The sequence below is a fragment of the Cervus canadensis genome, chromosome 15 (assembly GCF_019320065.1).
Source record: "Cervus canadensis isolate Bull #8, Minnesota chromosome 15, ASM1932006v1, whole genome shotgun sequence".
Lineage (NCBI taxonomy): Eukaryota > Metazoa > Chordata > Mammalia > Artiodactyla > Cervidae > Cervus > Cervus canadensis.
The window spans coordinates 30,287,489-30,312,647 of NC_057400.1; the positions used below are offsets into that span (position 1 = coordinate 30,287,489).

The 25,159-nt window shown below is 40.6% G+C and overlaps 1 long non-coding RNA gene across 1 annotated transcript in view; it reads right to left on the reverse strand.

Moving 5' to 3' along the window:
* Window positions 1-24,204, reverse strand: part of LOC122453935 — a 122,298-nt gene extending 98,094 nt beyond the window's left edge. The window contains exon 1 of the long non-coding RNA XR_006273232.1: window positions 23,982-24,204. This is a non-coding gene — a long non-coding RNA (uncharacterized LOC122453935). The remainder of the gene's footprint in view (window positions 1-23,981) is intronic.
* Window positions 24,205-25,159: the final 955 nt, after the last annotated feature.

A 25,159-nucleotide genomic window follows, 5' to 3' on the forward strand; every position in this document is an offset into this window, starting at 1 on the left:
AGATGGAAGAAAGTTTGTTGCAGAGGGAGGCATGTAATGCATAAGAGAAAGGAGAAGGATCCCAAGATAGGGACCAGATAACTGATGACTTAACAAGGGAGGAAAAACTTAGTTAACACCAATGAGCAAGTGACTGTTGCGAGAGGCCCATTGCTCAGAACCCCAACTTGCAGCTGACAGGTGGATGTCATTGCCTTAACCTCAGAGACACCAATAAAGGTCAGGTCTGTACCCGGACAGCACCTGTGGAAAGCTAACTAGGGTCAAGGGGTACAGGCTGCAGCTGCCCTCACCACCACATGACCACGTACAGGATCCGGGCCTCAAGCTTGGAGAAAAGGGGGAACTATACATCCAGTGAGAGTGAACTGGTTTGTCCATGAGTCAGAGGCTGAAATCCCACAAACACAAACTCCTTTCCTCACTGCAGCTTCATGTTCACTAATGAGCTGTGTTTCTGTTGCTGAAGATACACGTCCCTAGTATTTTCTAGCCAAGATGGGAGAGGCCGGGATAATGAGTATTCCTGACCCCCGTCACATTCAGCAGGGACAGGGTGTCACAGAAACAGCTGGAATGTAAGAACAAGAAGATCCTTGAGATCAGACCATCGAATAATTTTCACTTTCCAGTCACAGCTTTGTTCAAACAACAGCTTGCAGAAGTACAGCTATGAGAGGAAGCTGAGGCTGCTCTCTTTGGCGGACGGAGGCCAGGAACGCCAGTGTTGGTACATGGACAGCCTCTGAGCTGGTAAATGGGGGCTTGGAGCTCTGGTTTGGGAATCTGGGAATCCCGTACTTAGGCCAACCCTGTATGTTGCAATATGGAAACCACAGCTCAGAGAGTAAGGTGACTTATCCCGGGTCACAGAATGGAAGCTGGAAGGACCAAGCTCAGGACTCCAATTCCTGACTCCCAACCAAACACTCTCGTCCACACGGTGCCACCCCCTTTTCTAGGAAAGGCTCCCCATGCCATCCCCAGAGCAAGTTCCAGGCCGCTCATGAGCTTAGGTGGAGATAAAGAGAACTTAGTGACAATCTGCCTTACTGATGCCTTTTTCACACACAAGAGGCAAACCTCTGCTTTCCACCAACCTATCTCCTCCACTCCCCACCACAACTGCCCCCAACATGAGCAAATCAACAGAGCCTTTCAATGGCTTGGAATTTCCTAGGCTCCCCTGTCCCATCCATTTCTCTCTCTATAACATTTCTCACAGCACTGAATCAAATGACTGCCTGCAGTGCTGTGATTCTTTACTGGATTTGTCCCTACACAGTATATGTGCTTGGTTTTACAATGCTGTTTGCTCCACTTTTAAATTTCATTTTATAAGCCTGCAAGGAGAGATGCCAACATTTAATTGTAGGGACTAGAGGGGACTTTACAAACCGCTTACAAGGCACAAATAGAGTACTTATTTTCCTATTTCCTTTTTGATTGAATTGGCTGCTGTATCATATGCAGTAACAGCGTGAACCAGAGAGCACTGCTGCATCCTTATCTCACCCTCACATAATCAAAGTAGAAAATGCATTGTAGTAAAGAGAAAAAAGGAAACTAGAACTTCATATTTGTTTGAAACAATTAAACTTGAAAGGTTTGTAGGGACGACTTATTTCCTTTCGGCCTAAGACCAAAAGGTTCACATTCCATTTTACCAGTGGAATGATAAAAAAGTAACACAATGAGGGAAGAATCAAGTCAACAAAATTAGAAATTAAAAAGGGGAGGTTAGAACAGACAGTGCAGAAATACAAAGGATTATATGAGACTACTATGAACAACTACATGGCAATAAAATGGATAACCTGGAAGAAATGGACAGATTCTTGGAAAAGTTCAATCTTCCAAGACTGAACCAGGAAGAAATAGAAATTATGAACAACTCAATTACAAGCACTGAAATTGAAGCCATGATCAAAAATCTCCCCCAAAACAAAAGCCCAGGACCAGATGGCTTCACAGGAGAATTCTATCAAACACTTAGAGAAGAACTAATGCCTATCCTTCTGAAACTCTTTCAAAAAATTGCAGAGGAACAAACACTTCCAAACTCATTCTACAAGGTTACCATCACCCTGATACTAAAACCAGACAAAGACAACACAAAAAGAGAAAACTACAGGCCAATATCACTGATGAACATAGATGCAAAAATCCTCAACAAAATTTTAGCAAACAGAATTCAGCAACACATCAAAAAGCTCATACACCATGATCAAGTGGGTTTATTCCAGGAATGCAAGGATTCTTCAATATCACAAATCAATCAATGTGATACACCATATTAACAAATTGAAAGATAAAAACCATATGATCATCTCAATAGATGCAGAAAAAGCCTTTGACAAAATTCAGCACCCATTTATGATTAAAACTCTTCAAAAAATGGGCATAGAAGGGACCTGCCTCAACATAGTGAAGGCCATGTATGATAAGCCCATAGTAAACATTATTCCCACTGGTGAGAAACTGAAAGCATTCCCCCTAAGAAGAGGAACAAGACAAGGGTGTCCTCTTTCACCACTATTATTCAACATAGTTCTGGAAGCCCTAGCTATGGCAATCAGAGAAGAAAAATAAATAAAAGAATCCAGATCATAAAAGAAGAAGTAAAGCTCTCACTGTTTGCAGATGACATGATACTGTACATAGAAAACCCTAAAGATAGTATCAGAAAATTACTAGACTAATCAGTGAATTTAGCAAAGCTGCAGGATACAAAATCAATACACAGAAATCACTTGCATTTCTATATACTAACAGTGAAAATTCAGAAAGAGAAATTAAGGAATCAATCCCATTCACCACTGCAACAAAAAGAATTAAATATCTAGGAATAAACTTACCTATGGAGACAAAAGAACTGTACACAGAAAATTATAAGACACTAATGAAAGAAATCTAAGACGATATAAACAGATGGAGAGATACTCCATGTTCCTGGGTAGGAAGAATCAGTATTGTGAAAATGAATATACTACCAAATGTAACCTACAGATTCAATGCAATCCCTATCAAATTAACAATGGCATTTTTCACAGAACTAGAACAAAAAATTTCACAATTTGTATGGAAACACAAAAGCCCCCAAATAGCCAAAGCAGTCTTGAGAAAGAAGAATGGAACTCGAGGAATCAACCTTCCTGACTTCAGATTATACTACAAAGCTACAATCATCAAGACAGTATAGTACTGGCACAAAAACAGACCAATGGAACAAGATAGAAAGCCCAGAAATAAACCCATGCATCTATGGGTACCTTATTTTTGACAAAGGAGGCAAGAATAGACAATGGGGCAAAGACAGCCTCTTCAATAAATGATGCTGGGAAACCTGGACAGCTACATATAAAAGAATGAAATTAGAATACTTCCTAACATAATACACAAATATAAACTCAAAATGGATTAAAGATCTAAATGTAAGACCAGAAAAACTCTTAGAGGAAACTCTTAGAGGAAAACATAGGCAGAACACTCAATGACATAAATTAAAGCAAGATCCTCTATGACCCACCCCCTAGAATGACATAAAAACAAAAGTAAACAAGTGGGACCTGATTAAACTTAAAAGCTTTTGCATAGCAAAGGAAACTATAAGCAAGGTGAGAGGACAACCCTCAGAATGGGAGAAAATAATAGCAAATGAAACAACTGACAAAATGTTAATTTCCAAAATATACAAGCAGCTCATACAACTCAATACCAGGAAAACAAACAACTCAATGAAAAAGTGGGAAAAAGACCTAAACAGACATTTCTCCAAAGAAGACATACAGATAGCTAACAAACACATGAAAAGATGCTCAACATTGCTCATTAGAGAAATGCAAATCAAAACCACAATGAGATATCACCTCACACTCATTAGAATGGCCATCATCAAAAAGTCTACAAACAATAATTGCTGGAGAGGGTGTGGAGAAAAGGGAACACTCTTGCACTGTTGGTGGGACTGTAAATTGATACAGCCACTATGGAAGATGGTATGGAGAGTCCTTAAAAAACTAGGAATAAAACCACTTTATGACCCAGCAATCCCACTCCTAGGCATATACCCTGAGGAAACCAGGGTCGAAAAATACACATGTATTCCATTGTTCATTGAAGCACTATTTACAATAGCTAGAACATGGAAGCAACCTAGATGCCCATTGACAGATGAATGGATAAAGAAGATGTGGTACACATACACAATGAAATATTACTCAGCCATGAAAAGGAACACATTTGAGTCAGTTCTGATGAGGTGGATGAACCTAGAACCTATTATACAGAGTGAAGTGAGTCAGAAAGAGAAAGATAAATATTGTTTTCTAACGCACATATACGGAATCTAGAAAAATGGTTCTGAAGAATATATTTACAGGACAGCAATGGAGAAAAAGACATAGAAAATAGACTTATGGACATGGGGATGGGGAGAAGAGGGTGAAATGTATGGAAAGAGTAACGTGGAAACTTACATTACCATATGTAAAATAGATAGCCAATGCGAATTTGCTGTGTGGTTCAGGAAACTCAAACAGGGGCTCTGGATCAACCTAGAGAGGTGGGATGGGGAGGGAGATGGGAGGGAGGTTCAAAAGGGAGGGGACATATGTATACCTATGGCTGATTCATGTTCAAGTTTGACAGAAAAGAACAAAATTCTGTAAAGCAATTATCCTTCAATAAAAAAAATGTAAATAAGTAACCTGATGTTATTTTAATTGTAATATTAATATATAACAAAGCCAGAATAAAGGTTTCTTTTAAAAATCCAAGTAAAAATGGAAGCACATGTTCCCTACCATTCTGAATTGATGTATTTTTTAAAAGCCTCTGTAGACATTTTTAAGACTTGTGTTTATTTAATTGCTCTTGTTAGCACCACTTGCATTCTTTTCTAGAAAGGTGACTACAGTAATCTTTTCTAGAAAGATTAACTAGGATTAATTAATGACAAGTTTAAAATGGCTGGAGTATGCTTTTTACAAAAAATGTTGAATGTACAATTAAACAGAACAGAAACCCTCTCACAGCCTCTGGGTCACTCAGATTTGGAGTCAGATAACGTCCCTGTCCTTGTCAATTCCATGTCATCAACACTTATCAGAAGGACAATGCTGAGTAGTCTTCGAGGGCAAAGTGAAGCAGGAATCCTAGACAAGTCACCCTGAAGATGAACATGGGGGCTGGTGTTATATTACCCCAACCAGACACAACAGATGGAGCCAGGAAGTGGACTGAACATGGATTGCCTCTCTATGGAAACTGCTTTGCATGTGTATGTCTGTGTGTGTTGTCTGTGTATGTGCAATAAAACATTTGAGAGAACGATGAGAAGAACAGTTGCTAATAAGAGACAATGGAATTGTTGAAAAAGGTAAGAGGTTCCTCCTATTGAAAAATGTGAGGTCAGATAAAAGGACTTACAAGCCTCTAGTTCGAGAATTCTTTGATTTCTATGGGGTAGAAAGTGAATGTTCTATCAGCAAACTGAGATGCAAAAACTCTAATGGTGAGCCCACCTCTTCTGACAGGTTTCCCTTTGATGGGAACCACTTGCTAGAATACCAAACTTCCTGTTTCCTGTCTGTCTTCCCCAAAAGACTTCTCCACAGGCACCCTTAGGGCACGGCCTGTGTTTAATTCATCTCTGAGATCCTACATGGTACCTGAAGTATACAGTGGGAAATAAAAAATGTAGAAATATAGGGTGAAAAATTTAATTTAGTAGGGACAATTTAAATTTTATTTTAAAATAACAAACACATACATACTAGATGTTAATCAAACTTCTTGGCACCTAGATGTTACATGAATAGATTCCTCAATTAAAATGTTTCTTTTCTGGTAACTACTATGCCAAGCCTCCCAATGCATAGGACAAATGGAATTTTTATTGTGTGATTTTTTTTATTATTTTTTATTATTCCTTCTTCCCTTGGAGGAACCAAGCAGCAACTCCACCTCATCATTCAGATTCTTAGAGTATAAAAACAGTCATCAAATAATAGCATAACTAATACTGGCCATCTCGCTAACCAGGAACATTAGACAGGAACAAGACACAAAATCACTTCTAGCCAAGGTAATTAGGCAAGAAAAACAAAGGAATCTATGTTGGAAAGACATTAAACTATTGTCATTTTAGATGATCTTGTATATCAAAGATTCTAAAGAACAAACTAAAAAACATTAGAGCCAATCAATGAGAAAAACTTCAAAATTTCAGGATACACAATCAAAACACAAGAATCAATTGCATTGCTATGCACTATCAATAGAAAATCCAAAAATAAAATTGGGACAGTTTTATTTACACTGCAGCAGGAGGAATAAGAGGCTCAGTAATAAATTTAACAAAAGAAGTGCAGTATTTGAACACTGAAAATTAATAATGTCATTAAAATAAATTAAAGAGGACCTAAATAACTGGAATAACATTCTATGTTCATGACTGGAAGACAATACTATTGAAATGTATTAATCCTCAAATTGATCTCCAGATTCAATGTAATCCCTATCAAAATCCATACTGGATTTATTGCAAAAATTAACAAACTAATCCTAAAATTTGTATGGCAATATAAGGGAACTAAAATAACCAAAAAAAAAAAAAAACCACACACACACAAAGAAGATTTATACTTTCAGAAATCAAAATTACTACAAAAACATTCAAGATTGTGTGGTAGTGGCATAAGGGACAGATATATAAATCAATAGACTAGAATTCAGAGCACAAAAGTAATTGTATATATTTATAGTCAATTGATTTTTGACAGGGTGCTATGAGAATTAATGAGGGAAAGAATACTCTTGTCAACAAATACTGCTGGGACTGCAACATGCGAAAGAATAAATTTGGATCCCTAGATCACATCATACACAAAAATTAACTCAAAATAGATCAAATACCTAAATATAAGAGTTACAATTATAAAACCTTTGAAGTAAACCTCTGTGACTTTGGATTAGTCACTGATTTCTTAGATATGACAACAAAAGCACAACTGAACAAAAAAAATATAGATATATAACAGGATGTTATAAAAATTAAAACTTTGGTGTTTCAAAGTATATTAGCAAGGAAATGAAAAGATAACCTACAGAATGAGAAAAAATATTGGTAAGTCATGTATCTGATAGGGTATATCCAGAATATATTGAGAACACTTACAGCTCTAAAATAAAAAGACAACCCAAATAATAAATTGGCAAAGTATTTTAATAAACATTTCTCCAAAAATGATATTAAATGGCCAATAAGCACATGAAAGATACTGGACATCATTAATTAGTAGAAAAATGCAAATTGAAACCCTGAAGAGATACTACTTCATACCACTAAGATGCCTATAAGCAAAAAGATGGACAACAAAACATGTTATGAAGGATGTGAAGAAATTGGAACATTCACACATTGCTGGTGGGAATGTAAAATGGCACAGCTGCTTTGGATACAGTTTGGCAGTTCCTCAAAGAGTCAAATACAGACTTTCCTCATGATCCAGCAATTCTACTCCTAGGTATATATCCAACAGACATGAAAACACAAGGTTTACAAATTTTACATGGATGTTCACAGAAGCATTATTCATAACAGTCAAAAAATGAAAACAAATCTCCATCAAGATGAATGGATACAGAGAATATGGTATATCCATGCAACAGAATATTTTTTGGCCATGAAAATGAATGAAGTACTGGTTTATGAACCTTAAATCTTGAAAACATTATGCTAAGAAAGCTAGACATAAAAGGTTGTATATTGAATAATTCCATTAATATGAAATGTCCAGAATATGCAAATCCATAAGGTAGAGAGCAGAGCAGATATTGTCAGGGGCTGAAGGAAGGAGGGAAAAGTGTTAGTCGGTCAGTGGTTTCCAACTCTGTGTGACCCCATGGACTGTAGCCTGGCAGGCTCCACTGTTCATGGGATTCTCCAGGCAAGAATACTGGAGTGGGTTGCCATGCCCTCCTCCAGAGGATCTTCCCAACCCAGGAATCAAACCTGGGTTTCCCAAATTGCAGGCATTCTCTACTATCTGAGCCACCAAGGAAGCTCAAAGGAGGGAATGGGGAGTGATTATTTATGGTATGAGATGTCTTCATGGAGTCATGAAAACATTCTGGAATTAGGTAGTGATGATAGCTGCACAACTCTGTGAATATACTGGAAACCACTGAATTGTATACTTTAAAAGGGTGCATTTTATGGCACATGTATTCATCTCAATATAAAATTACAGTAACAATAGTGAGATACTTTCACACCCTGCTGGTAAGAATGTTCACTAGTAGAACTTCTTGAAAGAGAGGTCTGGAAAAGGTTATCAAATTTTATCTAACAAATCAAATTTTAAGAATTTATTCTCCATAAATAATGTCACAAGTTTAGCTCTAAAGATTATCTGCAATGCTATTTATAATGCTAAATTATTGGAAATACCCTGAAGGTGCAACAGAGATTTTGTTAAACCAATTATGGTACATCCATTCAGTTTAATACAAGTCACCTATTAAAATTGTTTCTGATACATTTTTAACCAGGAAAAGGATACAAAATACCATATGAAGTATGATCCTGTTTTTGCTTTTTTAAACTATACATGTATATATTCATGTCTCTGTATTATAGAAATAAGAGAAACAAGGCAGCCTAAACTATAGCCACTAGTGTATGTGCATATTTAAATTTAAATTCATCAGATTAACAAAAATTAAGAATTCAGACCTTCACTTACACTGGCCACATCAGGTGCTCAGTAAGCACGTGAGGACAGTGGCTACTGTGCTGACCAGCACAGAACATTTCCGTCCCTGCAGAAACTTTCACTGAAATGAGCTGTTACAGAAGAACACACACCAAGAGGGTTTATAGGTGCTTTTGATTTTCTTTATGTTTATTTTCTACTTTTGTTGTAATAAATATAAATGTTTATGACAAAAGAACATTATTTTTATTTTTTTAAAGATTTAAAGTAAACTGAAACAGGGAGAAGGGATCTGGAGAAACCCTCATTGGGAGCAGGTATCACCCACCACAAATGGAGCAAGTCCCTCTGATCTGGGCAGCAAAGGGTGGATCCTCCCCCTGCTGAGACAACACCTCTGGACCACAGGGCGGGGCAGCTTGGCAGATGGATGTGGTGTGATGGATGGGTTACCAGAGTGATGAGAATTCTGTTTCTGCTCATTTAGACCAGATTTAAAGTTGCTTTCTAGGGAAGAGGATGTGCAACCTCCTCACTTGGCCACAGCCAGAATCCTGCCTCCTGACAAAGATTCTGAAAAATCATCACCTTGGAACTTGGGGGAGAGGCACTCTCAAACTTCAGACGATTAGCTCATGCTTTCTGGATATTTAAATACATGCCAAAATATATGAATATATGTCTAAAATATGGATATTGTGGCACTAGTGGTAAAGTATCCGTCTGCCAATGCAGGAGACATAAGAGATGCAGGTTTGATCCCTGGGTTGGGAAGATCCGCTGGGGAAGGAAATGGTAACCCACTCCAGTATTCTTGCCCGGAAAATCTCATGGATAGAGGAGCCTGGTGGGCTACAGTTCGTGGGGTCGCAAAGAGTTGGACATGACTGAAGTGACTTAGCATGCACAAAAAAATCACATTCCTTTAAGCAATTGTGTCTCTTCTTGAAACTCTATTCTAAGGATATAATCATGGATATGCTCAGAGATTTAGCTATAGGAATGTACGTGACAGAGTTGTTTATGAGAGCAGAAGGCTAAATTCAAGCTAAAAGTACAAGATGTGGCCTCACAGTGGAATATTATACCAGCTGTTAAAAATAATGCCACACAGAAATAGTTAAAGACAAGAAAAATGTTTGTAAAGGTTAAGCTTTTTTTAAAAAAATTTAATATACTGTGAAAGACATTTCATTTTTAAACAAAAAAATATATATACACACATATGCCTAGAAGAAATGAAATGATTAAAACAGTGTCAGCCACCATGCAGTGGGAAAATATCTGGTGCGGGAGGTAATCTGTTATTTTCCACATTTTCTACAAAGAACATGTATCAATGCGGTAACAAAAAAATAAATGTTACTGTTTTAAAAACAATAACTGGTCTGATTTAAGACAAGAAATCTTTGTGCTTAGAATTTGAAATAAAATCATCAATATAGTTGAGGATTTTTACATTTATCTCTGGGCTTCCTGGCTGCCAAGGGGCAAAAGGAAATAAAGACTTATATAGGTCTCTACTGCTTGATTGATCAGTTCTTCTTAGGAGATAAACTACCATCTTGGCACTGGATTCTAGGAGAAATGTATGATGTATTAACACATCATAATACCTAGCCTATAGTGCAAGATGGCAGGGGATTACTCACAGTGCTCATCTTTGTTCTAACTACTTCTGTAGTTGCTTAAGAACTGTGGTCCTCATCTTTCACTAAGGAACAAATACCACCAGTCAGTGCCTTTAAAAAAAAAATTCATAATATACTTCTATTTCTATTCTCCTTCCATGGCAGAACAGTCCCAAAATGAATGTTTTCATAAGACAATAATGATGCAATATCCAGCTTTTATGCAATATTTTGATAGTGTCACTTTCACAAGAATACTAAGAAGAGTGTCTCACAGATGCAGTGGATCACAAAACGTGGTAGATGTGCCATACTTTAAGAACATACGCTTCTTGCTTACTTCACCCTGTATAATGGGCTCCAGTTTCATCCATCTCATTAGAACTGATTCAAATGAATTCTTTTTAATGGCTGAGTAATATTCCATGGTATATATGTACCACAGCTAAGCCAGAAAGATATAGACCAATACAGTATACTAGCGCATATATATGGAATTTAGAAAGATGGTAACGATAACCCTATATGCAAAACAGAAAAAGAGACACAGATGTACAGAACAGAATTTTGGACTCTGTGGGAGAAGGCAAGGGTGGGATGTTTCGAGAGAACAGCATCGAAACATGTATATTATCTAGGGTGAAACAGATCACCAGCCCAGGCTGGATGCATGAGACAAGTGCTCGGGCCTGGTGCACTGGGAAGACCCAGAGGAATCGGGTGGAGAGGGAGGTGGGAGGGGGGATCAGGATGGGGAACACATGTAAATCCACGGCTGATTCATGTCAATGTATGACAAAAACCACTACAATATTTAAAAAAAAAAAAAGAATGTACGCTTCTTAATAAAACATTTAAGAGCTCTCTGAGGACAGAAAGTAGAAAAAATTAGGTCAGTGGCCATGGATGCTTGCTCCAAAAGCTGATGGAAGCCAGAGAGAGGCAGAGCTGAACTAACAGCCCTAAGGTGGCCCCTGGCAAGCTGAACCCTCACCACGACAAGAAGCCCCTCCCCACTACATCTGTCAGCCTCGGTGTCCCTGAGGATTCAGACACTGGGGACGGCAGTCAGGGGAGTTTAGCCTGTTACCTTCTGTTGATGTCTAGCCTTCCTACAAAAACAATGTAAATTAGATTTCCCTCTATATCTTACCTACAGTTTCTCTCAGATCCTACAGATCCAAGTAACTCTGAGAGACAGCAAAGATGCTGTAGAACTTCGGAGACTATTAACAGAGTGTTCCTCTCCTTGCTAATCCTCCCCACCCCCAAATACCTTCCATTCCATATGCCTGATGCTTACCTCCAAGGTCAAAATCAAGACTTTCCTGACCAGCGGTGTGACCTTTCTTTCACCTGTGACCTCCAAGAGAACATAACCCTACACAACTCACTGACACACATTCTGCATGGCATGTGCCCCTAGTCAGGCTGTAGGCTGTGACATATTGGGCATCTCACCCAAGACCTGCTATAGTGTCTTGTGCATACTGCCCCTTGTTGGTAGCATAACTGTGAGCAAAGCAATGGTGCTAAAAGGCCAAAGTTTCTTGACTGGGAACACAGTTTTCTAAGAATAACTCAGCAAATGAAGTTTTGTGTGTTTACTATGAAGAAAAAGAAAGAAATATTTGTTTCAACATCTAAGGAGTTCAGTCTCTTGGAAATTAAAGACTCATATGTAGCTAATTAGAATAACATGTCATCAATATGAAAATAAGTAAGAGGACACATAAAAGCTACAAAGAAAAGCCATAAACAATGCTACTCAAGAGAAGGCTTCAATTTACATCCCACTGAATTTGAGCCATGGGAGTGAAATGCTATCTACGGAACAACAAGGGACCTTGTCTTCTCTGAACTGATCTGCCACTTGCACGGCCCTGACCTTTGAACTAGGCCATTCATTTGCAGAGGACACCACACACTGAAGTCCACCTAGTGTGGGACACTGGCCAGGGCAGTGAGGAAGCTGAACACAGCTGAGAGAACCAGTACTACACCAGGCACATGAAAACTCTTGGGGAGCCAGAAGAGTGGTCATGAAAGTTTTGGAAGCTTGTCTAATGGAAGACGGGCTCAGTAAGCATTTTTCATACTACAAGAAACAACCCATAGTGGGGTCATGAGGTCAATTTAAAGACAGAAGACTTGTAGTAAGTGCTGTTTCATAAAACGCTTGTCATAAGGGTGAGTGTGTGTGTGTGCACACATGCACGTGCACTGTGTCATGCAAATGGATTTCTTTCAAAACAGTTTGCAAGGCTGTGAAATAGACAATTATTAGAAAGACATATTTCAATTCAGTAGAAGGAAAACACCTCAAACAAGTGATACTGCCTCAAAACAGGGTTTATTATTATGAATGCAGACAGCTCCCAGCCTTGGAAAGACTCCAAACAGCACTAAAGGGATAGATTGTCAAGGAGGATATTCATATTGGTGGAAAGTTAAATGTAAGGAATTCTCAGTGTCTGCCCCATGCTATGAGACTGTCAGTCTAGACCACAGGCCCTTAACTACTATTGAAGGAACAATTACAAGGGAAACATCTCCACGAAGTCACAGGGATGAATGTATATACAGCCTGACATTTCATTTGGTCATTTATACTGGAATAGAATCTCTGTGAAAGGAAACATTGTAAACGGTACTTAAGACTGAGGTTCTCAACCTAGACAGACATCAGAATCACCTGGGGAACTTGTAAAAGGTACCCAATGCTTGGATCTCAACATATCTCAACTAAAACACTGGGGCCCCAAATTTGTATTTTGTTTCATGTTCCCCATGTAAGAGTTGTAAACCACTGATTTATATGTAAAAAGCATAAAATATGATGATTTCTAAAGCACAGAGGGACATGAAGATCATAAAAAGAAAGGGTTGGAAAATATCAAATCAAGGGTTTTGGATTCTGCTCTGGATGCAGAGAACTGAAAAGAGACTCACTCCCATGCTTACAAATAAAACAGATTAACTTCAAGTTCATGACTCTCTTGAGTCTATTAGACAACTGAGGTCACGGGGGAACAAACTAGCCCAGAATCTGAGGAGAACCAGGCACCTGAAGAAAGAGACAAGATATGGGCACTTCTTTACCTGAGGCAGATGTGCCTGGACACACGCATCAAGTAACAACAATGGAACCCTGGTGGGGGGGTTGAAAGAGCATGGACACACATCACTTGGAGGCATAAGGAAGACCTGAGGCTGACACTGAAACAGTGAGACAAGCCCTGCAGCAAACCAGCTCCAACTCTAAACTCAAGGTGTCACTAGAGGAAGCTGAAGTCTGTGGAACATTGAGGAGAAGTACACCCACAACAGACCTCAAATCCAGTCAACTTCCAACCAGACCGATCAACTCCCCACACTAAAGGCCTAGTGGAAACACAAAGGCATTCTCATCTACAGGCATAAAAACTATCTCAGTCTCTAATGTCCTACAGATGTCCATGTCTTGACAAAACATTATAGAGCATACAAAAAGCAAGAAAAAACACTGCCAAGAGACACAGCCATTAATAGAACCAGATTCAGAATTGACACAGATGGGGAAGCTATCAGACACAGTTATTTAAAATAACCATAATTAGTGCTAAAAGACCCTAATGGGAAGAAGAGTGGACAACATGAAAGATCAAATGTATAATTTTAACACATAGAAACTATAAGAAAGAATCAAAAGGAAATGCTTGAACATTTAAGCACAGTAAAAGAAATGAAAAACGTTCTCCACAGGCATACTTCAGTAGATTTGATGAATCCAAGGAAACAATCAATGAACTTGAACATAGGTCAACAGAAATTACAACAACAAGAAGAATCAAAAAGAATGAAACAAAAATAATCAAAATTTCAGAAGAAGAAAAAGGGACAGGGCAGAAGAAATTATCTATTGAGAATTTTCTAAAAGTAATGACAGATACCAAACCACAGAACCAAGAAGCTCAAAAACACTACGGAGAATAAAAATCAAGCATATGCATGTATGTGCACATGCACACGCGTGCGCGTGCGCACACACACACACACAGAGGCATATCAGAGGCTGAAAACCAAAGAGAAAAAGAGAATCTCAAAACCAGTGGGAGAAAATGAAACATTAAATACAAAGGAACAAAGATAAGAATTTCAGAAGACACTTTGTCAGAAGGTATTCAAACAAGAGAAAGAAGCAACATTTTGGAAGCACTGAAAGAAAACCGTCAACCCATAATTCTATACCTAGTGAAAATGTATTTCAAAAATGAAGAGGAAATGACTGCAACAGGCAAACAAAAACTAGAAAATTCACTGGCAGGAGACCTACACTACACGAAATATTAAGGTTTTATAGGCAGAAAGAATATGATGCCAGACAGAAATCTGGATCTACACAAAGAAATGATAAGTGCTAGAAATGGAATAAATTAAAAGCCAAATACAATCCTTTTTCTGATATTAAAATTGCTATGAAAAGTAACTGAATGTTTAAAGCCAAGAGTAAGCAACTATGGCGTGCAAAGCAAATCCATTCTACAATCTGTTTTAGTATTACCTAAGAACAAAGAGTGGTTTTTATATTTTTAAAGTGCTGTTTAGCAATAAAAGAAGTATATGTAGCAGAAACCATATGTGGCCTCAGAGCAAAATGTTTACTTTCTGGGCCTTTACAGAGAAAGGGGGGCTTGCTGACTCCTGGTCTAAAATAAAAATAGTAACAATGTTTTGTTTACAGCATATGTAGAAGAATGATGTAGATGATGACAACAATAGCAGAAAGACTACACATGAAACACTCAATCACTAAAAATGTTAAAGAAGCATAAGTAAGAAGTGGAGATAAAAGGGAATCATAGAAATTCTCAGGTATTAGGGAAACAGAGAGAACATAACTAGCAAGATGGTAGGTTTGTAACTAAGCCAAATTAATACCATAGTAAAAGTGAATGGTCCAACACACCACTTAAAAAGCACATATTGTCAGATAAAAAAACAAGACCCAACTATCTGAGTTCCACAATGAACCTGCCTCACATATACAGACACAGACAAGTTGAAATTAAAACAATAGGAACAGATATGGATACAAACACTAAGAAAAAGAAAGCTGAAGTAGCTAAATTGCTGTTTAGTCGCTAAGTTGTGTCTGACTCCTTTGTGACCCCATGGACTGAGGTTCACCAGGGTCCACTGTCCATGGGATTTCCCAGGCAAGAATACTAGAGTAGGTTGTCATTTCCTTCTCCAAGTAGCTATATTATTAACACCCAAAGTAGACCCCAGAACAAGGAATGTTAACAAGGGTAAAAATGAATATTATCTAATGAGAACAGGATCAGTTCTCCAAGAGGACATAACAATCCTAAATGCATATGCACTGTGCAATTAAAGAAACTTCAGCTAAAATTGAAGTTGGAATGGCACATATGGGGCACTCTCAGGCCCCTATCATGCAATATCAATTACTCCAAACAACAAAGTACTGCTGCTGCTCCTGCTGCTGGAAGACAGCCCAGGCAATCAGAGACTGAAGCAGCCCAACTGATGAGAAGTCTCCATACACTGAACTCCCAACTTCCTGCGACAGGTGCGTGTGTACGTGCTAAGTTGCTTCAGTTGTGTCCAACTCTTCGCACCTCATGGACTGCAGGCCACTAGGCTCTTCTGTCCATGGGATTCTTAGGCAAGAATACTGGAGTGAGTTGCCATGCCCTCCTCCAGGGCATCTTCCCAACCTAGGGATTGAATTCATGTCCCTTATGTCTCCTACACTGGCAGGCAGGTTCTTTACCGCTAGCACCATCTGGGAACCATCCTGCAACAGGACTCTTTGGTTATTACAGTCTCTCCCAAATTCCTGCCTTTCCCCATAAAAGCAAGTTCCCCTTCCTTGTTCTTTGGATTTGCCTATGGTCCACCATGATTCACATATCCTGAATTGCAATTTCTCTGGCTATTCCCAAATAAACTTGCCTTCATTGGAAAAATAACTGGCTATTACATAAGTTGCACTTGGAAACAAGTGGTCAAAATATATGAATCAAAAGTGATAGAACTGAAAACAGAAATTTAAAAATACACAATTGTAGTTGGAGATTCTAACATGCCTCTCTGTAACTGACAAAAAGTAGGCAGTCAGGACACAGGAGACTTGAACAACCCTATCAGACAACTTGAACTAATATTTCTGGGATATTCTATCCAACAGTAGCAGAATGCACACTCTTTTCAAGTGCACACTGAACATTCACCAAGATAAACCATATTTTGGGCCATGATACAAATGTGAACAAATTTAAAAGAATAAAAGTCATGCAAACTATAGTATGGAATAACAAGAGAATTAAACTAGAAATCAGTAACAAGAAGACTTCTGGAAAATTCCCAAGTTCTTGAAAAGTTAATGACACACTTTGAAATAATACATGGGTCAAGAGGAAGTCTGAGGGAAAAATTTAAATATATAAAAATGAAAATATACATATCAAAATTGTGGAATGCAGGCTAAAGCAATACTTAAAGGGAAATTTAAAGCATTAAATGCTTAGTTTTTAAAACTGAGGAAAAAATCTCATATCAGCAACATATGCTTACCCCTCAAAAAACAGGAGTGTAAATTAAACCCAAAGCAAGGTGAAGGAAATAAAAAGGGCACAAACTCAATAAACTTAAAAATAGAAGAACAGACAAAATTAATGAAATCAAAATCTAGATCCTTGAAAGATCAATAATGTTGATAAACTTCTAGACAGACTAAGAAGACAATTGAAGACACAAATTACCAATGTCAGGAATAAAAGAGGAATCTAAGTACAGACACCAAAGACATTAAATGGATAATAGAATACCACAAACAATTCTATACCCATAAATTTGACTACTTATGTTAAAACAACAAATTCCTAGAAAGATGTAAATTATCAAGACTTATCAAGAAGCAATAGGTGACTTGAATTGTCCTCTATGTATTCAAGAAGTTAAAACTGTAGTTTAAAAACCTTCTGTCAAAAGAAACTCTAGGCTGAGATGGTTTCACTAATGAATTCTACCAAACACTGAAGGAAGAAAAAATAGCAATCCTACACAGTCCCTTCCAAAAATACACCACAACCAAGTAGGATTTATCCTAGGAACACAAAGCTGGTTCAACATTTGAAAATCAATCAGTGTAACTTATCACAGTAAATATGAATAAATCACATGATCCTGTCAATAAAGAAAAAGCATTCAACAAAATTCAAAATCTATCTGCAATAAAAACTTTCAGTATATAACAGATACAAGTGAAATTCCTTAACCTCATGGGGTATCTACCAAAAAATCTCAGCTAACATCATACTTCATAATGAAAGATTATTTCCCCCCTTTTATAAGAAACAAGGCAAGAATGTTCTCTCTCACCATTCCTATTCAACACTGTACTAGAACTCTTAGTAGAATAAGTCAAGGAAAAGAAATAGAAGGTATCCAGATTGGAAAGCAAGAAATAAAAGTATCTTTTTTCACAGATAACATTACTGACTGTGTAGAAACCCCTCAAAGAGTCTACAAGTAAACCTCTTAAAACAAATAAGTGACTTCAGCAAGGTAACAGAATATATCAAATACAAAAATCTATTGTATTTCTAAACATTAGCAACAAGAGCAACCTCCAAAATGAAATACTAAATTATAAATCTACTAAACATGTAGAAGATCTATATCCTGAAAATCACTGAATGCTGATAAAAAATAAAAAAAAAAAAAAACAGAAACAAGACATGAAGAGATAAGCAATATTGTGTTCATGGATTGAAATACTGGAAATTGTAAAGATGTCAACTCTTTCTAAATGAATCTATAGATTCAATGCAATCCTATTCAAAAATCCCAGAAGGATGTTTTGTAGATATTGACAAGCTGACTCTACAATTTATATGAACAGTCCACGGAACTAGGACAGCCATGATGACTTTGAAAAGGGATAAAATTGGAGGATTTATACTACCTGTTTTCAAAATTCATTATAAAGTCATAGCATCTAGACAGTGTAGTGCTGGCACAAAGTAGGCATATAGATCAATGGAATAAAATTGAGAATCCAGAAAAAAATCCTTATGATTATGGCCAATTGATTTTCTACAAAAATGTCCATACAATTCAATAGGAAAAGGATGGTCTTTTCCACAAATGGTGCTGGAACAACTGAAATTCCACATGTCAAAAAAATCTTCACTCATAGTTTACATCTTATATACAAATTAACCCCAAACAGATCATCAACCCAAGTGTAAAACATACAACTATGAAATTTCTAGAAGAAAATGTAGAAAAGTTTCAAAACTTATGCAAAGCATCTTAAGATACAACAGAAGTCTAATCCATAGAAAGACTGATACACTGGGTTACTAAAGCTAAAAGAACTTCTGCCCTGAGAAAGACACTGCTATGGGAATAAAAGGCTAAGGCACAGACCGAGAGAATTTATTTGAAAATCACATTTATGACACAGGATGTGTATCCAGATTATGTAAAGAACTCTGACAACTCAACAATAAGAAAACACACAACCCAATAAAAACAGGCAATCAAAATTACCTCTGGGTAACACTTGTATGCTATACATTTGAATTTACTTATTTACACAGTCAGTCATGAATCCAAGCTTAAATCTTCACCATTTTTTATTTATAACATATTATTTGACTCTCAAATTAGGCTTTTGATCTTTGTTAACCTTTACTGCACTTCATACTGATCTAAAAAAAAAATACTATACTGTTTCTTCCCATCAAATAAAATTGGCTCTTTTCACACACACCCCAGAAATTATAACTTTCTGAGGCATCAAAAATTTACATTAAAACTTTTAAAATAATGAACCCTGAGCATAAATCACTACATTTTTAATCACTTCCTTCTTACCCTGCTACCAAATCTAAACGATTCTGGACACAGTGATGAAAGAAATGACCCCCACTTTCCCTTTCTTCGTTCATATTTCTTCACTTATTTCTCATCATCTTTTGTGGTGGTGGCTGCTGGTGGGATTTAGTTCCTAAATCATGTCCAACTCTTGCAAACCCATGGATTGTAGCCCGCCAGGCTCCCCTGTCCATGATATTGTCCAGGAAAGAATACTGGAGTGGGTTGCCATTTCCCTTTCCAGGGGATCTTCCCAACCCAGGGATTGAACCCATGTCTCCTGTATTGCAGGCAGTCTCCTGCATAGTAAGCAGATTTTTTACCGCTGAACCACTAGGGAAGCCCCACATATCATGTTTCATAAGTCACTGTAAATCATGTTTGGGAACAATGTGAAGTATAGCAAAGAAATTCTGCGTAAAAGAAATCCTTTACAATCAAGTTATTCAATATGTAATCCTCTTCCTCCAAATGAAGGTCTTTTTTTTGCCCCATACCATGCCAGCTCAGGCCATATTACTCTGCTGTAAACCAGAGAGACTAAACTTTGTTGTTTTCCAACACTGTGCCCAGCTTGTTTCCAACTACTGCAGTCTTCTCTTTTCATTATAGTACTTATCATCTGACACAGGAGGCAAACAAACATATCTCCTTCCAGTAAAGTATGAGCTCCATGAGAATAGAGCCTATGTCCTTCTCATTTACTCTATTCCCAGAGCAGTGTCTGCCACACAGTGGGTGTTCAATAAATATGTGTGAATGAATGACTGTCCAAGGCATCTCTCTACTTTATCCCCTCACAGTCTTCCAGGGACCCTGAACAGGACTGCTGATGGAAACAACAAAATATGCTGCCCTCCACTCCCTCCTTTTCCCCAGGATTAGTGCCAAGTTCTATGCTAAGTAGATATTGAGGACGAAGGATCAAGACAAGGAGCACCTGGTGGCCCAATCTAACGCCAAACGTCCACCAGTGTCCTATATGTCAAATGGAAACAAACAGCAGCTCATTTCAAACTTCAATGAAAACAGGTGAAATGCTTCAAAAACAGTGGACAGTGGAGGTTAATTTCTTCCTGAACAGAGTTATAAAGTATCTACTTGCTGGACTATCATCCAGAGAATCTTTCTCTAATTCAGGACCTGCAACTAACTGCATCTTCACCAAGTCTCAGCCTGTTAGTTTGAAGACAGGTAACAACACCAAACGAAGTCATGACTGAGAGCAGATGTTCTCAATAATGGACAGGGAGAGGGTGAAGGGGATGCTGTGGGGTGGGAGGCCCAGCAGAACCAGCTGTGAGGCTTTTTCTAACTATACTCAGCCCCTCCCTAAACCACCCACAGTTACTCCCATAGAGTGAGCTACCGTTGCCGTCACTAGGGAAGTATGAAAGACTCAAATACATCGCCAGTTTCTGACTGTAAGTTCTTTGAGGAATGGGACCGAGATTTAGGCTTCTTAGTGATGCCCAGAGTGGTTATCTTGTCTCTACCTGCACCTCCAACCTCAGCCCCTTCCCTCCTCAATTACATCCTACACTTCTGTTGTCCTGAGCCTCTCCTGTCTGCCCACAACGCCATGTCTTTCATCATCTGTCACCACCTCTGGGAGACTCGGATGACTGCCTACCGAACAGCCCGACAGGCAGTTTCACTTTTCTGTCTGACTAACAGAATTCCGATTTTCAGATATGGGCACCAATGTGCTCAGGGAAGGTGACCCTCCCTCAGCTCCAGAACATGGTTTGGCCATGACAGTCACAGGCACTTTCTCCTTCTTTCCCAGTGATAGTTGAGCATGGACATATGACCATCCTGGCCAGCAACACAGGGAACTTCTGAGGAAATTTGACTCTTGTTATCTAGAGAATCATTGAGAAGCAAGCTGTCTCCTCCCCTTTTTGGTTTAGCTGTTTAGAATGTGAGGGCATGATGGAGCTCCAGTCACCCTATGACAGGGCAGGGAAAACCAAGAGAATCTTTAAGCAGCCAACCCAGAGCTGGGGCCACTTTGAACCACCTACCTCTAGACTTCTTAAGCATGACAGTAAAGTAACCCAAATTATGTTACTCAGAACAGAAAGTACCAAAGTACTTTCTGTATGGGAGCCCCTGGATCAAGCTATCCTGCTTGGCCTGGGAAGTCCCTCCAACTTCTCCCCCTCAACCAGCCCTACCTACTCATCTCAATCAGTTCAATCAGTTTCCTTGGGAACAATCGTTCCCAGTTAAATATTCACAAACTCTGTTATCTGCCTCTCCAACTAGACTGCCTTTCCAACTAGACTGTGAGCTTCTCAAAGCAAACATTTTCACCTTGGCAGAGGTACTGTTATATGTTGGGGAATAATTAAATATTGAATGAATGAATAGATGGATGAATGAATGAGTGAACCAACAAGCAAACAAAAAATCAAAGGATAAACATGCAGGACACATTCCATACCTTGGATAAAACTTGATGACTGACAGATGGAACATGGCAAACCATCTAACTATCTATACCAAACCATCTATCTTCTACCAAAGACTTCCTTTAGGTGGTGGTGAATAAAGGGAAAAACAGGACAATGAACAGGTCCCATTTTATCTGCCCAGATGTCAGACCTCTCATTGGGAACTATTCTTGCCCAATCCCTGGCAGCTGGGGTGGGTTTGTCTATCATAGTGGCATCTGAGCCAAGCACCCACTCCTATGGTGGAAAACCACTCCCTGTCCATGGAGATGGCTTAGCCCCACTTTGGTCTAGTATATCAATAAGATTTGCTGTAAGGATGGAGGATATGGAAAAAGCGAAAGATATCCCTACTAGTCTCCCCACCCATGCCCCAAAGGAACAGATAAACCTGAAGGCGCCAGTGCTTTTTATCACTCCATACTAAGAACCAGTCATCATAGCAGGGAAAAGAGCCAAGATTGTGTGTGTGTGTGTGTATTTAATATATTTGTTGTTCAATTGCCAAGTCATGTTTGACTCTTTGTGACCCCATGGACAGCAGCATACCAGGCTTCCCTGGCCTCCACTATCTCCCAGAGTTTGTTCAAATTCTTGTCCATTGAGTTGGTCATTCTATCTAACCATCTACCGCCCCATAGAGAGAGAGAGAACAAGCCCAGCAACGCTATGTGAACCTCTGGATCAAGCTATTCCTGAAGCAAACATCCTCAGCCTTTTCGTTTATGTGACCCAGTCAATTTCTATACTGCATAAGGCAATTTTCAAGGGACCAAAACCCACCTCAAAGAAGAATTCTGACAAATGCAGTCAGCAATGATTAAAGCAGACCAAACACATCACTTCTATATTCAGGACCTGTGTACTATCACCTCTCAAAGTTGGCTTCTAGGATACTGTTAGGAAATAAGATAGCCTGGAGAAGACCTGACCATAAACAGGTCAGAGCGGGAAAAATGCCAGCCCCTGACACACACATCAGGGACTTCCCTGATAACTCACTAATAGAGAATCCATCTGCCAATGCAGCAGACTCGGGTTCGATCCCTGAGTGGGGAAAAACCCCTGGAGAAGGAAATGTCAACCCACTCCAGTATTCTTGCCTGGGAAATCCCATGGACAGAGGAGCCTGGTGGGCTACAGTCCATGGGGTCACAAGGAGCCAAACAGAACTGAGCCACTAAACACCACCACAGACATCACCACCAACACCACTTAAAGGAGGGTAAATCTGAGCTTCCTGGATCTCCCTTCAATTCAGAAATGAGTTGGAACCTCTGGGAAGCACGGAGTATTACATTAACACATGGGGGGAAAATGAAGAGAAATTTCACCAAGCATGATGCTATGGGCTTTATGAATACCCTATAACTTAAGGCTGTTGTAAATTGGAGAAGGAAATGGCAACCCACTGCAGTATTCTTGCCTGGAGAACCCCGTGGACAGAGGAGCCTGGTGGGCTGCTGTCCATGGGGTCGCACAGAGTCGGCCACGACTGAAGCGACTTAGCATGCATGCATGCATGTAATGATTATAATACGCTTTTTATCTTTGAGCAAAGTGAGAAACAGTGAAGTAAACTGGTCGGGGTCACACAGCTAGTAACTAGAATTTTTATATTTTCCACTTTTCCCACTTTATTGCCCTGATGGCCGGGACCTGGGAGATGGAGCGCGACCCCTCCGCCTCCACCCCAACACCGACAGCGCCCCAGGACGCACAGACCTGGATGTAAACGGACAGCCTTAGCCCTCTGCAGTCAGAGCAGCCTGCAATACCCAGTTTTTTTGGAAGCCGCCGGTAACTAACCCAGGTGTATGTCGGATTCTTAACACCAGCGCCAGAAGTAAAGACCCGGGCAGAAGGAGCAGCGGCACCTGCGCCGGCCGGGGAAGCGCCGCAGAGAGAGAGGCGGGGGCTCGCCCTGGGCTCCCACGCAGCCCGAACCCCCGCCCAGCTCCGCGCTCTCCGCAGCAGCCGGCCCCCCTGCTCTCCGGACCAGCGCCCCGCAAACCCTGCCTCCGCGCCGCTTGGGCCAGTCAGAGACCCGCGCAGCCCGCATCCTGTCCCCGCGCCCACCCGAGCCCGGGTCCCGGGCAGATATTCGCCGCTGTTCGCCCCCAGGCAGCAACGCGACCCCGACCCCTCAGCGCCCCCGGCTCCCTCGCTCCCCCGGCGCGCCGGGCAGGGGTGCCAGCAATGCCCACCGCGGCCGCGCAGGACCCGCTGTCCCCCGCCGCCCGCCGCCCCCAGCGCGGTGCGCTCGCCCCGAGGCTCACCTGCGCCGCTGTGCCCTCCGAGTCCGTCCTCGTGCCTGTCGGTTCCCGGCTCCCAGCTCTCGGATCTCAGTCCCGGCTCCTGGCTCCCGATCCAGGCTCGGTACGCGCCCGCAGGCGACCCCGCGGCTCCTCCCTGCCCCGAGCTACCTGGGAAGCCCGCGAAGGGGCGGGACAGGTGAGCCCCGGCCGCCACGAGCTCCTTGGAGATCCTCCGCGGGGTGGAAGGGCGGTCCCGGCGGCCGTGTAATAAGTGACACCTGGGACAGTTAGTGCTTGGGAGGGTTGGAAGGGAGGCCCGGGCAGCCGTCTAATAGATGACACCTGGGACAGTGCTGGGATCGCGGCGGGGAAACAGGGCCGGCCAGTTTCCACATAGCCTGGCCCGCTGGGGAAGTGGATCACAGAGTGGGGGCCGCCCAGCCCGAAGAAGGGAGGCCAGTACCTGTCTTTGTGGGCTGAGACCCTCAGGGTGAAACTGATGCGGCCAAGGGCAAGTTCACAACTGGAAGAACTCAGAACTAGGCCTTTTCTAACCATCCCACCCTCCCACCGCCACTTCAAATGATTCTCCCCCTTTTTAAAATAATGGCTTTAAACTATAAATTAAGTCATTTCAGATAGTGATGTTGCCCATACTCCACCCACAGACTGTAAGCGCCAGGTGGGGCAGGAAACTCTCCTGTCCATGAATCACCAGAGCAGTGAACAATCCTGGGAGAGTTAAGACCTGATCACTAAAGGTGGTGTGATGAGGTCTTTTGAGTCCAGTCTCCTGTTGGTCCCCTCCCCCCAACCTAGAGTCAGGCTGCCTGGTTTCCAGGCCACCCACCCTCTCTGTTCCGCTTACCTCCCCTCCCAGTGCCCATCTGGAAGCTGGCTTCTGGAAGGTTTACGCACCCAGGGCACCTTTGGAAGCTGTCAAGCAAATCTTTACCTCCTCAAGATGTCACAGGCAGAGGAACTCGGACATACAGTGCTGTCCTGCCAGCCCCACCCTGTCTAGGCAGAGCCCAGAGTTTGGGTGACTGACCTGACATCCCACAGCTGATGGCAGAGCTGAGCGGGGGGCCCTGGTAGGCTGCTGGGCCCTGTGGACAGGAAGTCTTGACCTGCAGAAATGGTCAGGTTAAAGGAGGAAACAGAACAGGCTCTATCTAGAGAGCAGGACTCCATCTTGG